At 39.5% G+C, this 15,786-nt stretch overlaps 1 pseudogene; it reads left to right on the top strand.

The window, feature by feature from the left end:
- Positions 1-13,801: 13,801 nt before the first annotated feature.
- LOC100609775 (putative elongation factor 1-alpha-like 3) lies at positions 13,802-15,217 on the top strand (annotated as a pseudogene).
- The last annotated feature ends 569 nt before the right edge of the window (positions 15,218-15,786 follow it).

Below are 15,786 nucleotides of genomic sequence, written 5' to 3' on the forward strand. Positions count from 1 at the left end.
TAGGCAATGGAACTACTTTCAGCCAAGGTGGAGTATCAGGAACAAGGTATAACTTCTCACTTTTAAAGAAACAAAAAACTACAAACAAAAACAAAATGAACAAAAAAAAAGAAAAGAAACGTAGTTTTCAAGACACCAGCCATCAAGGAAGTAAGGACAGTTGTTCTGAGAATGAGAAACAAAAGAGGTGAAACCTATAACTGCCCGCACTTACTGAACTGAAAGGGTATCGAGGCCACAGTTGAGGAAGTCAAACTCTTGCATTGAGTTTTCTAAAATTTCTGTCACCATTTTCTCTATTCTCCTTCACACATCATCCTTTTGCAAAACAGGTTCGATTTCCATTACTTCAATAAAACACAACTCGCTTCCGTGTAACTAACTCCATTTGTATTTTTTCTTTCTTATCCTTGACCCCAGAAGCTTTCCGCACTTTTGAGTACTTATCCTTCTTTAAACTGTTTTCTATTGGCTTTATTGAGAGCAACATTCCTCATTTGTCTTTTTCCTCATGAGCCCCTTCTCTTTTCTTAGAAGATGCATTTTCCTCTTTTGGGTTATTAAATGCTCTTTTTCTCCATTTAAAATAGTGGTCCTCATTTTTATCAAAGACTTCAATTCCACTTACAGAGATAATGGTCTATGTTTCTCAAGCCTAACTCTCTATATTTCTTGTTTCTTATTTGCTTGAGGATAATTCAGACTTTACATGTTCACAACTAAAAAGAGGACTCTTTTCCAGACCTGGTTTTACAATGTCTCCATCCTTTTCATGAATGTGAACCAACATGCTTCCATTTCAGAAAAAAATAGAAATTGTGCTTGACACCTTTCTCTTCTTCAAACCCTATATCAAATATTTCTGTCAGTTTTACTTCCTAATTATTCCACAAATTGATCTGTATTTCTGCATATCCAATGGTACATTACTTCTAGCCATTAAAGTTTTTCACTTTAAAGACAGCAGTAGACTCCCAAGTTGCCTTCATTAATCCATTTCTCTTTCTCTCACATGCATTTTCTGTATAGTAGACAGTTTGTTTCTTTGTTTCTCTTAAATGATAATCTGATTATGCCATCCTCCAATTAAAACTCACAGTCAGCCAGGCGCGATGGCTCATACCTGTAATCCCAGCACTTTGGGAGGCCGAGGCAGGCAGATCACGAGGTCAGAATTCGAGACCAGCCTGATCAACATGGTGAAACCCTGTCTCTACTAAAAATATAAAAATTAGCCAGCTGTGTTGGCATGCACCTGTAATCCCAGCTACTTAGGAGGCTGAGGCAGGGGAATCGCTTGAACCTGGTAGTCAGAGGTTGCAGTGAGCCGAGATCGCACCACTGAACTCCAGCCTGCGTGACAGAGAGAGACTCTGTCTCAAAAAAAAAAAAAAAAAAAAAAAAGGAAAACTCACAGCCACCCTCACTATTCTAAGGATATAAAGAAAAATGTGTTGTAATTAAGAAAGCCCGCATGACCTTGCTTCTGCGAATCTCTCCAAAGTCATTTGCATCAAGTGCCCCTCACTCTCTTCACTAGAGTTGTAAGCCTACGATACTATTTTCTCTACTCTTTGCCCAGGTAGCCCATGCTCATCCCCGCGCCCCCCCCCCCCCTTTTTTTTAACCCAAATAGAGATTATGCCTTGAAACTTTCATCTCTCTGGCCAGGTGACGTCTGCCTAGTACATGTCCTCAGAACTCGCTATACATATATTTCAGGTACATCACAGTTGTGTGTTTCCATTGGCTTGAATGCTGTTGTTGCTCCTATTTTCTTTTTTTTTTTTATTAGTGTCTGTTTCCCCCACTAAATTTCAAATTTTATGAGAGCTAATTCAACATCTGTTTCTTCTGATTATTACATCTCTCTGCCTTCTATTGTGCTTGACATGCAGTAGACATGCAATAGTTGTTGAAGAAATGAATAAATAGGTTGAGATGAGAGGGAGTAATTTAAATTACACCTTTTCAATGTTCATATAATCTCTGCTGTTTGTTTCAAGGGATTGAAAATTCTTCTTCATGTGTACTACTGGGAAGATGGTATAAACTCAGAGGCTCCCGTACTATCCTTTAACCTGTCTATCTTCTCTGAATGAAACCTGCAATGGAAGCTTTGGGTGTTTGAGGGCAGCTGAAACTCTATGTTTTGTGGAGGTTCTGGCAAATAAACCTTTTATAAGCTCTTTTCTCTTTCAGTAAGGTGTGATGACAGAAGTAGCCATTGTAGTCAAGCCTGGTTCCTGGGTTTCATTGTTCAGGGCTGTTATTGTGATGGAAACAGCATTAGTTTCTGCTGTGACCTTACAATTAGTCACTATTACCTTAGTCTTGACTGTTTCCCCAAGCCTCAAAGTATTTTGTTTACCTCTTACTATATGTTAATTCACGTGTTTGTTTTCTGCTTCAGCAAAAAAATTGATCCACTGGTTTGCAGCAAAACAAAAATTCAAATGGGCTACCCATATCCTCTAGTCCTGAACCAGGGATTTTCTTTATATCTTAGCATATCCTTTTTGACATGTCCTGTTTTCATGCTTACCCATTCCAATGGTGTGGATGGAATCTATTGAAACTAAACAAGTGGCACTTTCTTCATTTAAAAAATACTTGTGGATACCCAGCATCACTACTGAATGGATAATCCTGACCAAATGATTTAATTTTTCTGTTCCTACTGTTGAAAATAAATTTTCGATGCCACAAAAGAAATAGCACTTGAACATGAATTTTCTCAGCAAGGCAATTTCACTTCTATAGAAGGGTGTGTCTTGTGAATGGAGCAATGGTGAGAGCACACCTGAACAATGGAGGGGAGGGGTTCTTATCCCTGACACAGATAGCCCCTACTACTGTGTTATTCCCCTATTGGCTATGGTTGGACCACACAGTCTAAGCTAATTCTGATTGGCTATTTTAAAGAGAGCAGGTGCATGAGCAAAAGTGGTGGGGTGAGCAGTTTCAGCAGGAAAGACAGTTGTGGAACAGGTGACTAAAGTTGACTCAGAGCAGGTGACTGGGGTGACTCAGGACAGAGTAGGTGACCAGGGGAACAGATGGGAACTACCAATTAGAACTGGTGGGAAAGTTGTTTACTGAAACTAGGGGCAAGGAGACAAGAATGAGGAATTTAAACTTTAAAATGGAGAACAAAGAATTAAATATACTGACATACTGATTCTTTGAAGAGAAACTTAGATCTCACTGTATTTAACATTCTTTTTCACCATGTGACTGGAAAGAAAGGCCAAAAATTATTTTTATTCTCTTAAGTGAAACAAGATTACATAAAATGAAAGCTTTCTAAAATTAAAAATAATTAGTTAAAAGTTGGATGAATTTATCTTGAGAAAGAATAAAATAGGCCAGGTGCATGTAGTGGCTCACACCTGTAATTCCAGCACTTTGGAAGGCTGAGATGGGTGGATTGTTTGGACCCAGGGGTTCAAGACCAGCCTGGGCAACATAGTGAAACCCTGTGTCTACTAAAAATACAAAAAAGTTGGCCAGACATAGTGGCACATGCCTGTAGTCCCAGCTACTCCTGAGGCTGAGGTGGGAGGATTACTTCAACCCAAGAGGTAGAGGCTGCAGAGAGCCATAATTGTGCCACTGCACTCCAGCCTGGGCAACAGAGCAAGACCCTGTCAAAAAAAAAAAAAAAAAAAAAAAAAGAAAGGGTAAAATATTTAGTGAAGATAATTGCAATAACAGAAAAATAAATAATGGGATAATATAATGTCTGCTATATTAATGGTACTTTACAAATGTAAAAAAAGTTGGTATGAAGAATATTGTAAGAAGTATATAAACATATAATTTATAGAAAAAAATCCAATGCCTTGCAAATATGAGAAGAGAAGCTCAATTTTTTGTTGGAAAAGAAGAGTAAATAAAGAAACATTTTATACTCAACTGATTTTGCAAAAATGTAGAAGTCAGGTAATAGTAAATGATGGTGAAGGAAATGAGAATCTTCACATATCATGAGTCATAATTTGGTGAAATTATGGATAGTTATACTTGATGATTTAGCAAGTCACACCTGGATATTTATTCTGGAAAACTAGTGTATGGTTTCCAAAAAAAAAAAAGTGTTGCATGGGTTTTTATTACAGCATTGTTTGAGTACTATAACACGGACACAATCTAATATGTATCATTAACAAGATGCTAAATAATAATATAGATGCTAACTACAGAAGAAAACACATTAGTCAAAAGAGTAACTTAAACTATGTACACAACATAAATAAGTCTTTTTAAAAATAAAATACCACTGAGTATAAGTGAAAGGGAATAACATCTTTGATGGTTAATGCTGAGTGTCAACTTGATTGGATTGAAGTATTGATATTGGACGTGTCTGTGAGGGTGTTGCCAAAGGAGATTAACATTTGAGTCAGTGGGCTGGGAAAGACAGACCCACTCTTAATCTGGGTGGGCACCATCTAATCAGCTGCCAGCAAATATAAAGCAGACAGAAAAACATGAAAAGGCTGGGCTAGCTTCCCAGACTACATCTTTCTCCAGTGCTGGATGCTTCCTGCCTTCAAACACTGGACTCCAAGTTCTTCAGTTTGGGGATGTGGACTGACTCTCCTTCCTCCTCAGTTTGCAGATAGCATATTATGGGACCTTGTGATGATGTGAGTTAACACTTCAGATACTTCCCTTTATATGTACATATATATTTTATTTATATATATATATATATATACACACACACATATATGTATATATGTGTATATATATGCATTTGACACTCCTGATTTACTGCTCATGAGAGGCAAGGAGTTTAATGTCTCTATACATAATACCTTTGACCATAGGTGGAGAACCAAGGAACATGATGAAGCTGCTTGGTTGCTCCTAAGTTTGGTGGACAAAGTGATGAAATAAAATGATTAACTCAGAGATTCTGTCTTCCAGCTTCAGAAGCAGATACTGAGACTCAAACCTAAGATTCCCCTTTGTGAGAGTTTTATCTCCTATAGAGAAAAAGCCAAAATTGTTGAAAAACACACACTAGCTGTTGTCATGAAAGTGCCTGACCTTCACCAAAAGGTGCAGGCACAGCCTTGCCAGGTGTCTACTGTTAAAGTGAGGGGATTGATTGGAAAAGAATGGGACTCTGCAATTTGGAATGGGGATGTGTGGGAGGACCCCGATGAAGCTGCGCATACTGAGTTTGTAAACTTCGATGAACCTTTTTTTTTGCCAGAAGAAACAAGTTCCCTATCCCCAGTAGTGGCAACATCCCCTCCCTGACCCCGGCTGCCATCGGCCTTCCTACTACTTTTGTCTGAGGAGATAAACCCTATGCTGCCTAAGGCAACAGTGATGGCCTCCCCTGAGGCACTTACCAGGCAAGATAACTTTGATTCTCCTCAGGAGCTACCCCCAACACCCTAGTTTGCTTCTAGACCTATAACTAGACCAAAGTCCCAGCAGGCCCCTAGAGGTGAGGTTCAGAGTGTGACCCATGAGGAGGTGTGCTACACTAAAATAAAATAAAATAAAAAACTGCTTGAGTTTTAGAGAACAGGCATGGAAATGGACATTAAGGTATGGGATAATGGTAGAAACAACATAGATTTGGATCAGGCAGAATTTATTGATTTGGGCCCACTAAGTAGGATTCTGCATTTCATGTTGCAGCTCGGGGAGTTAAAAAAGGTTCTAGTAGTTTATTTGCTTGGTTAGCTGAAATATGAATTAAAAAATGGTTCACTGTGAGTGAGCTGGGAATACCTGATCTCCCTTGGTTTAAGGTAGAGGAAGTGAACCAAAGCCTTAGGGAGATAGGGATGGTGGAGTGGATTAGTCACTTTAGATATACTCATCCCAGCTGGGAGGGTCCAGAAAATATACTCTTGACCAACGCCTTGCAAAATAGATTTGTGAGGGCAGCACCTGCATTGTCTGAAGAGCCCTGAAATTGTTTTTCTCTGTATGTCAGGTCTAACAGTGGAAATTGCAGTCACTCAACTACAAAATTTAAATACAATGGGAATAACTGCATCCTGAGGTGGCAGGGGCCTAGTGGCAGCACACAACCATCAAAGGCAAGGTGGGCATGGCTACCGTAATAAACAGCAGATGCAAAGTGCAATCAGAAGATTCTGACTTGTATAGAGCTCTGGCATTGGCTAATTAATTGCGGTGTTCCTAGAAGTGAAATTGATAAGAAGCCTACTGCATTCCCACTTAATTTATACAAGCAGAAAACTTCTAGGTCAAATAGACAAAAGAGTAATTTAAATTATAAAAACAGAGAATTATTACCCTTCAATCTATCTCCAGACATGAGCCAGTTTACAGACCCAGAACCCCTTGAATGACGGGGAGGCTGAGTCCCATTGAAGAAGGACCCCACTACATTACCAACAATTTATGCAGTGAATCTTTGTCCCATCCTTCCCCAAGGAGACTTCTGGCCTTTTACCAAGGTAATTGTGCACTGGGGAATGGGAAATGATTAGACAGTTTGGGGACTACTTGACACTGCCTCTGAACTGACGTTGATTCCAGGGGACCCAAAATGTCAATGTGGTCCTCCAATAAAAGTAGAGGCTTATGGAGGTCAGGCAGTTAATGGAGTTTTAGCTCAGTTCTGACTTACAGTGGGTCCAGTGGGTCCCTGGACTGATGCTGTGGTCAGTGCCTGAGTGCCAGAATGCGTAATTGGCGTAGACATATTTAGCAGCTGGTAGAACCCCCATATTGGCTCCCTGACTGGTAGGGTGAGGGCTATTATGGTGGGAAAGGCCGAATGGCTTCCATTAGAGCTGGCTCTACCTACAAAAATTATAACTCAAAAACAATATTGCATCATTGGAGAGATTGCAGAGATTAGTGCCACCATCAAGGACTTGAAATACACAGTGGTGGTGATTCCCACCACATCCCCATTCAACTCTCTCATTTGGCCTGCGTAGAGGACAGGTGGATCTTGGAGAATAACAGTGCATTATTGTAAGCTTAATCAAGTGGTGACTACAATTGCAGCTGCCATACCAGATGTGGTTTCATTGCTTGAGCAAATTAACACATCTCCTGGTACCTGGTATGCAGCCATTGACTTGGCAAATTTCTTTTTCTCCATTCCTGTCCATAAGGCCCACCAGAAGTAATTTGCCTTCAGCTGGCAAGGCCAACAATATACCTTTACTACCCTTTTAGGGGTATATCAAAACCCCAGCTTTCTGTAATAATCTTTTTCAGAGAGAACTTGATCGCTTTTCGCTTCCACAAGGTATCACACTGGTCCATTACATTGATAACATTATGCTGAGTGGAACCAGTGAACAAGAAGTAGCAGACACACTGGACTTATTGGTGAGACATTTGCATGCCAGAGGATGGGAAATAAATCTCACTAAAATTCAGGGACCTTTTACCTCAGGAAAATTTTGAGGGATCCAGTGGTATGGGGAATGTGGAGATATTCCTTCGAAGGTGAAGGATAAGTTGCTGCATTTGGCTCCTCCTACAACCAAAAAAGAGGTATAATGGCTAGTGGGTTATTTGGATTTTGAAGGCAACACATTCCTCATTTGGTTGTGTTACTCTGGCACATTTATTGAGTTACCTAAAAGGCTTCCAGTTTTAAGTGGAGTTTAGAACAGGATAATGCTTTGCAACAGGTCCAGGCTGCGGTGCAAGCTGCTTTACCACTTGGGCCATATGACTCAGTAGATCCAACGGTGCTTGTGGTGTCAGTGGCAGATGACCTAGCAGATCAAATGGTGCTTGAAGTGTCAGTGGCAGATAGGGATGCAGTTTGGAGACTTTGGCAGGTCCCTGTATGTGAATCACAGTGGAGGCCTCTAGGATTTTGGAGCAAGGCGCTGCCATCTTCTGCAGAACACTATCCTCCTTTTGAGAGACAGCTCTTGGCCTGTGTATTAGTCAAGGTGCTCTAGGGGAACAAAATTAACAGGATATATGTATTAGTTATACATAACTAGTAGGAGATGTGTGTGTGTGTGTGTGTGTGTGTGTGTGTGTGTGTAGTTTAAAAGGAATTAACTTACATGACCACAAGTTACTACAATAGGCTGTCTGAAAGCTTGAGGAGCAAGAAGAGCCAGTACAAATCTCAAAACTGAAGAACTTGGAGTCTGATGTTAAAGGGCAGGAAGCATCCAGCATGGGAGAAAGATGTAGGCTGGAAGGCTAGGTCAGTCTCTCCTTTTCATGTTTTTCTGTCTGCTTTATATTTGCTGGCAACTGATTAGATGGTGCCCACTCAGTTAAGAGTGGATCTGCCTTTCCCAGCCCACTGACTCAAACGTTAATCTCCTTTGGCAATACCCTCACAGACACACCCAGGATCAATACATTGTATCCTTCAATCTAATCAAGTTGACACTGAATATTAACCATCACAGCCTATAGCTGAGCTTTTGTGGAAACTGAACATTTGACTATGAGTCATCAAGTCACCATGCAACCTGAACTACCTATCATGAACTAGATGCTTTCTAACCCAGCTAGCCTTAAAGTGGGTGGTACACAGCAGAATTCCATCACCAAATGGAAGTAGTATATACGTGATAGGTCTCAAGCAGATCCTGAAGGCACAAGTAAGTTACAGGAGGAAGTGGCTCAAATGCCTATGTTCTCCACTCTTGCCACCCTGCCTTCTCTCCCTCAGCCTGCACCAATGGCCTCATGGGGATTTCCCTGTGATCAGTTGATGGAGGAAGAGAAGACTGCGGCCTGGTTCACAGATGGTTCTTCATGATATGCAGGCACCATCCGAAAGTGGACAGCTGCAGCACTACAGCCGCTGTCAAGGACATCCCCGAAGGACAGTGGTGAAGGGAAATCTTCCCAGTGGGCAGAACTTCGAGCAGTACACCTGGTTGTGCACTTTGCCTGGAAGGAGAAACAGCCAGAAGTGCGATTATATACTGATTCATGGACTGTAGCCAGTGATTTGGTTGGATGGCCAGGGGCTTGGAAAGAATCTGATCAGAAAATTGGTGACAAAGACATTTGGGGAAGAGGTATGTAGGATGGCCCTTTTTGAGTGGTAAAAAACTGTGAAGATATTTGTATCCCATATGAGTGCTCACCAATGGGTGACCTCAGCAGAGAAGGATTTTAATAATCAAGTGGATAGGATGACCTGTTCTGTGGACACCACTCAGCCTCTTTCCCAGCCAGCCCTGTCATCACCCAATAGGCCCATGAACGAAGTGGCCATCATGGAGGTTATGCATGGGTGCAACAACACGGACTTCCACTCACCAAGGCTGACCTGGCTTTGGCCACTGCTGGGTGCCCAATTTGCCAGCAGCAGAGACCAACACTGAGCCCTCGATATGGCACCATTCCTCGGGGTAATCAGCCAGTTACCTGGTGGCAGGTTGATTATATTGGACCTCTTCTATCCTGGAAAGGGCAAGGTTTCTCCATATCCCGAATAGACACTCTGGATATGGATTTGCCTATCCTGCATACAATGCTTCTGCCAAACCTACCATCTGTGGACTCATGGAATACCTTACCCACTGTCATGGTATTCCACATGGCATTGCCTCTGACCAAACACTCACTTTACAGCTAAAGAAGTGGAGCAGTGGGCTCATGCTTAATGAATTCATTGGTTTTACCACATTCCCCATCATCCTGAAAAACCTGGATTGATAGACCGGTGGAATGACCTTTTGAAGTCACAATTACAACAACAACTAGGTGACTACTTTGCAGGGCTGGAGCAAAGTTCTCCAGAAAGCCGTGTATGCCCTGAATCAGTGTCCAATATGGTACTGTTTCTCCCATAGCCAGGATTAATGGGTCCAGGAATCAAGGGGTGGAAGTGGAAGTGGCACCACTCACCATCACCCCTAGTGATCCACTAGCAAAATTTTTGTTTCCTGTTCCCACAGCATTACATCTTGCTGGCCTAGAAGTCTTAGTTTCAGAGGGAGGAATGCTCCCACCGAAAGGCACAACAATAATTCCACTACAGTGGAAGTTAAGATTGCCACCTGGACACTTTGTGCTCCTCCTACATTTAAGTCAATAGTCTAAGAAGGGAGTTACAGTGTTGGCTGTGGTGATTGACCCAGAGTATCAAGATGAAATCAGTCTATTACTCCACAACTGAGGTAAAGAAGAGTATACATGGAATACAGGAGATCCATTAGGGTGTCTCTTAATATTACCATGTCCTGTGATTAAGGTCAATGGGAAACTACAACAGCTCAATTCAGGCAGGATTACAAATGTCCCAGACCCCTCAGGAATGAAGATTTGGGTCACTCCACCAGGAAAATAACCGTGACCTGCTGGGGTGTTTGCTGAAGGCAAAGGGAATAACACAGAATGGGTAGTAGAAGAAGGTAATCATCAATAACAGCTATGACCATGTGACCAGATGCAGAAAGGAGGACTGTAATTGTCATGAGTATTTCCTCCTTCTTTTGTTAAAAACATGTCTGTGCATGAATACACTTCTACTAAGAAAATATCTTCATTTTATTTTCTTTCTCCTTTATCATGTGACATAAAATTTATTTATTTCATATCAGCACCTAAGTATCGTTAACTTTATTTAATAGCATTTGGGTTGGGGATTGGTGCATTTCCAGTTGTGTGAAGGATAGTTGTATTATGTTAGGCATAATTATGACCTTATTATTGTCTTTATTTGAAGATTATATATCATCTCAGGAGATGTGTATGGGTTCAAGTTGACAAGCGGTGGACTTGTGATGGTTAATACAGAGTATCAACTTGATTGGATTGAAGGACACAAAGTATTGATCCTGGGTGTGTCTGTGAGGGCATTGCCAAAGGAGATTAACATTTGAGTCATTGGGCTGGGAAAGGCAGACCCACCTTTAATCTGGGTAGGCACCATCTAATCAGCTGCCAGTGAATATAATGCAGGCAGAAAAGCAAGAAAAGGCTAAACTGGCTTAGCCTCGTAGCCTACATCTTTCTCCCATGCTGGATGCTTTCTCCCATGCTTCCTGCCCTCACATATTGGACTCCAAGTTCTTCAGTTTTGGGACTCGGACTGGCTCTCCTTGTTCCTCAGCTTGCAGACAGCCTATTGAGGGACCTTTTGGTTGTGTGAGTTAATACTTAAGAAACCCTCCTTTATACATATATTATTTGTTCTGTCTCTCTAGAGAACTTTGACTAATACAACATTGAATAAAATATTATAGATTATTTTCTTAATTAAATGTACATTCCTTGTGTGTTTTTCAAGTGTACATATACGTTTGAGGACATTCATTAATTTATAATAAGTGTCTGTGGGAAAAAAGAAAAGGGAATTGTTGATCAGGGAAGACACATAAGAATAAGACATAGAGAACAAAATGACAGGAGGGAAAGAAATAGAGGAGAAGAAAGTCTTTACATATATAGGTTCAGTAATCCTTAATCTGAAATGCTTGGGAACAGAAGTGTTTTTGATTGCAGATCTTTGCAGATTTTTGAATATTTTCATAAACATAATGAGATGTCTTAGGGATGACACCCAAGTCTGAACAAAAAATTTGTGTTTCATATATACCTTATGCACATAACTTGAAGGTAACTTTATACAATATTTTACATATTTTTACACATGAAACAACGTTTTGCCTATGTTTGGATTCTGACCCATCACATGAGGTCAGGTGTGAAGTTTTACATTGCTGGCATTATGTCAGTACTCAAAAAATTTCAGATTTTAGAGCATTTCAGATTTTAGTTTTTCATATGAGGAATGCTCAATCTGTATCTCAAAAATAAACTCAATCCACTTTGTATCTGAATATTAAAAAAATTTAATTGCTCTATCTAATCACCATGATATATGAGGTAATTAAGATAAAAGAACAAATTTATATATTTATATTAAAAATTTTTGTTAAATAGGGCTATCTATGGAAAGTTACATAATAGGAGAACAAAAATGCCAAAACTATCTAGAAAAGTTAAAGCAAACTTCACAGCCAAGAAAATATGTGAGTACCATATAAAGAATGAGAAAACATTCTTGAGGGAAAAAAGATAAGAAAAGTGAGACATTCTTTTATCAAATCTAGATGACACTACAGAATAGGACTTCAAAGTGTTATAACTTATTTTCAATCTTCCAATTTGAAGTTTTGACACTGACTAGTCTCAGATTTGAATCTATCCTCGCTAACTCTATAGAGTCCATGCTCTCAATCTCAAAATAAATGAAGTTACACAAAATAAAGCCTTATCCTTGAGCAAATACTGGATTTTTCAATATAAATATGTACTCTTCATGTCTGAGTTTTCCACAGCATTTTACACATTGTCTTGCTCAAGAGTTGCTGAATATTTGATACGTGGTTTGAAATTTTATATAACTAGTATAATTAGGCACCATAATAGACCAGTCCAATTTTATACAGTTTAAATCAGTTATTACTTACTCTCGTAAACTGTTGTTTTCTCAAATTGAAAGTGCTATCTCTATCTACGTATTTGATGAAGGAAACGTTTCTACTAACATTTTGACTAAAGTTTGCAGTACACTTAAACAGAATTAGTGCAAATAATTACAGCCTCATTGTGGCTAAAAAAAGGAACTAATAAAATCAATTTTAACATTCATCAGATTTGTGTCTGAAAATTTGATTTTCAATAATTAGACATATTGATGTTTCTAAATAATATTCAATATCATATTTTTCTAAAATTTGACTCTTCAAATTGACCATATTTTCTTAACACAATTAAATTTAGAATAAATAGAAGTGTTGGAATTTATAAGTATTGTGGTTCTAAACCAACATAGCTAAACAAATACTCAATTAAAGTAACTACCCAACTACTGATTTTCTGAAGGAAAAACTTGCCGATGTTTATCAAATCAAGATTAATAAATTTGTGTCAATCTCTGTTGTCAATAAGTATGTGAACATCGATAATAGCAGATTAGGTCAGTTTCGTTATGTTTATAATCTTTGTTTTATGTCTCTTAATTAGAACTACTAATCAGTTTAATGGTCGTGGTAATTCTTGTTATTTTGATAAGAAAACTTAAAGACTGTAAGATTCTTTACTTTTTATTTTAACTAGTTATAGGTCTATTTTCCTGGCCACTGTTACCTACTTAGCACTGTTGCTTCTACAGCTAACTAAATTGCATAACCCTCAGGAGTGTACTTTATTTTTGCTTATTCTTTCATCCTGAAAAAATGACTTTAAAGATTTGAATGATAATATGACCTCTCAAGTCCATAGATATATCCCATGGTGATAACAAGGAGAGATTGTTTTCTTACACCAGTCTCTTTTTCAAAAGGAAACTTGAGCTTTGATTTCTTTGGGCCCTGTTGCTGTTTATATTCAGGGACACAATGTCATAGATCTACAGTGTTGCAATTTAAAAATTCCCCTGTGGCTGTAAACCAGGAGTAAAAATCCATAGCTAGCCAATCATATTGCATATATTTTAGACATGGAAGACATAAAATCATCTCTTTATATTGAGTTATTCTCAATTTATTGCATACACAATGTACCCTTGCAGTATTGAACATAGACAACTTACATTTAATTTGATTTAAAGAAGAGAATTGCATTCCATACTCATTAAGTCATCCTGCAGGTCTTTGAAGAAGTACTAAATTTTGAAGTGCATAACTAGTGAGGCAATTTTAATCCTAACCAAGCATGGCATGAAATAAACATGCAAATGGCAAACAGAAAGCTGTTAATTTGTGTGAGAAGTTAAAGTTAAAAAAAAACAAGTTGATAGTTTTTTCACAATGGGTTTGCTGCCAGAACACAGGCATCATGAAAACTACACCTAAAAGCCAAAATGGGAAAGGAAAAAACTCATATCAACATTGTCGTCATTGGACATGTAGATTCAGGCAGGTCCACCACTACTGGCCATCTGATCTACAAATGTAGTGGCATCGACAAAAGAACCATTGAAAAATTTGAGAAGGAGGCTGCTGAGATGGGAAAGGGCTCCTTCAAGTATGCCTGGTGGGTAAACTGAAAGCTGAGCGTGAACGTGGTATCACCACTGATATCTCCTTGTAGAAATTTGAAAACAGCAAGTACTACGTGGCTATCATTGATACCCCAGGACACAGAGACTTCATCAAAAACCTGATTACAGGGATATCTCAGGCTGACTGTAACGTCCTGAATGTTGCTGCTGGTGTTGGTGAATTTGAAGCTGGTAACTTCAAAAATGGGCAGACCCGAGAGCATGCCCTTCTGGTTTACACACTGGGTGTGAACAACTAATCATTTGTGTTAACAAAATGGATTCCACTGAGCCACCTTACAGCCAGAAGAGATATCAGGGAATCATTAAAGAAGTCAGCACTTACATTAAGAAATCGGCTACAACCCTGACACAGTAGCGTTTGTGCCAATTTCTGGTTGGAATGTTGACAACTTGCTGGAGCCAAGTGCTAACATGCCTTGGTTCAAGGGATGGAAAGTCACCTGTAAGGATGGCAATACCAGTGGAACCACGCTGCTTGAGGCTCTGGACTGCATCCTATCACTAATTTGTCCAACTGAGAAGCCCATGTGCCTGACTCTTCAGGATGTCTACAAAATTGGTGGTATTGGTGCTGTTCCTGCAGGTCCAGTGGAGACTGATGTTTTCAAACCTACTATGGTGGCCACCTTTGCTCCAGTCAACAATACAACTGAAGTAAAATCTGTCGAAATGCACCATGAAGCTTTGAGTGAAGTTCTTCCTGGGGACAATGTGGCCTTCGATGTCAAGAATGTGTCTGTCAAGGAGGTTCATCATGGCAATGTTGCTGGTGACAGCAAAAATGACCCACCAATGGAAGCAGCTGACTTCACTGCTCAGATTATCCTGAACCATTCAGGCCAAATCAGCACTGGCTATGCCTCTGTACTGGATTGCCACATGGCTCACATTGCATGCCTGTTTGCTGAGCTGAAGGAAAAGATTGATTGCCGTTCTGGTAAAAAGCTGGAAGATGGCCCTAAATTCTTGAAGTCTGGTGATGCTGCCATCATTGATATGGTTCCTGGCAAGCCTATGTGTGTTGAGAGCTTCTCAGACTATCCACCTCTGCATCACTTTGCTGTTCATGATATGAGACAGACAGTTGTCCTGGGTGTCATCAAAGCAGTGGACAAGAAGGCTGCTGGAGCAGGCAAGGCCACCAAGTCTGCTCAGAAAGCTCAGAAGGCCAAATGAATATTATCCCTAATACCTGCCACCTAGTCTTAATCAATGGTGGAAGAACGGTCTCAGAAGTGTGTGTTTCAATTGGCCACTTAAGTTTAGTACTAAAAGACTGGTTAATGATAACAATGCATCAAAAAAACCTTCAGAAGGAAAGGAGAATGTTTTGTGGACCACTTTGATTTTGTGTTTCGTGTGTGGCAGTTTTAAGTTATTAGTTTTTTAAATTAGCACTTTTTAGTGGAAACAACTTGACCAAAAATTTGTGACAGAATTTTGAGACCCATTAAAAAAGTTTAATGAGAAAAACAAACAAACAAACAAACAAAACCAAGATGATAAAAGCAGTTAGTTTGTGCTACTACAGAATGGAATCCACAATTCACATCCTGAGGGAGTGACAAACCAATCATTTAATGCTGTGTCAACACATGTATCTTGTCTTTCATTAGTAAACTCTCCTGCTGGTTTGTACACTGTCAGAAGTGGACCACCTACTGAAATTCATAGAGGTGTGGAAACTGGCATGGTTTAATAATTCTGTTTTGTTTAACTTTCTTCCTTATCCTATCCGAAACAATTTTTTTTCTGTTTTTAGA

The sequence above is a fragment of the Pan troglodytes genome, chromosome 3 (genome assembly GCF_028858775.2).
Source record: "Pan troglodytes isolate AG18354 chromosome 3, NHGRI_mPanTro3-v2.0_pri, whole genome shotgun sequence".
Taxonomy (NCBI): Eukaryota; Metazoa; Chordata; class Mammalia; order Primates; family Hominidae; genus Pan; species Pan troglodytes.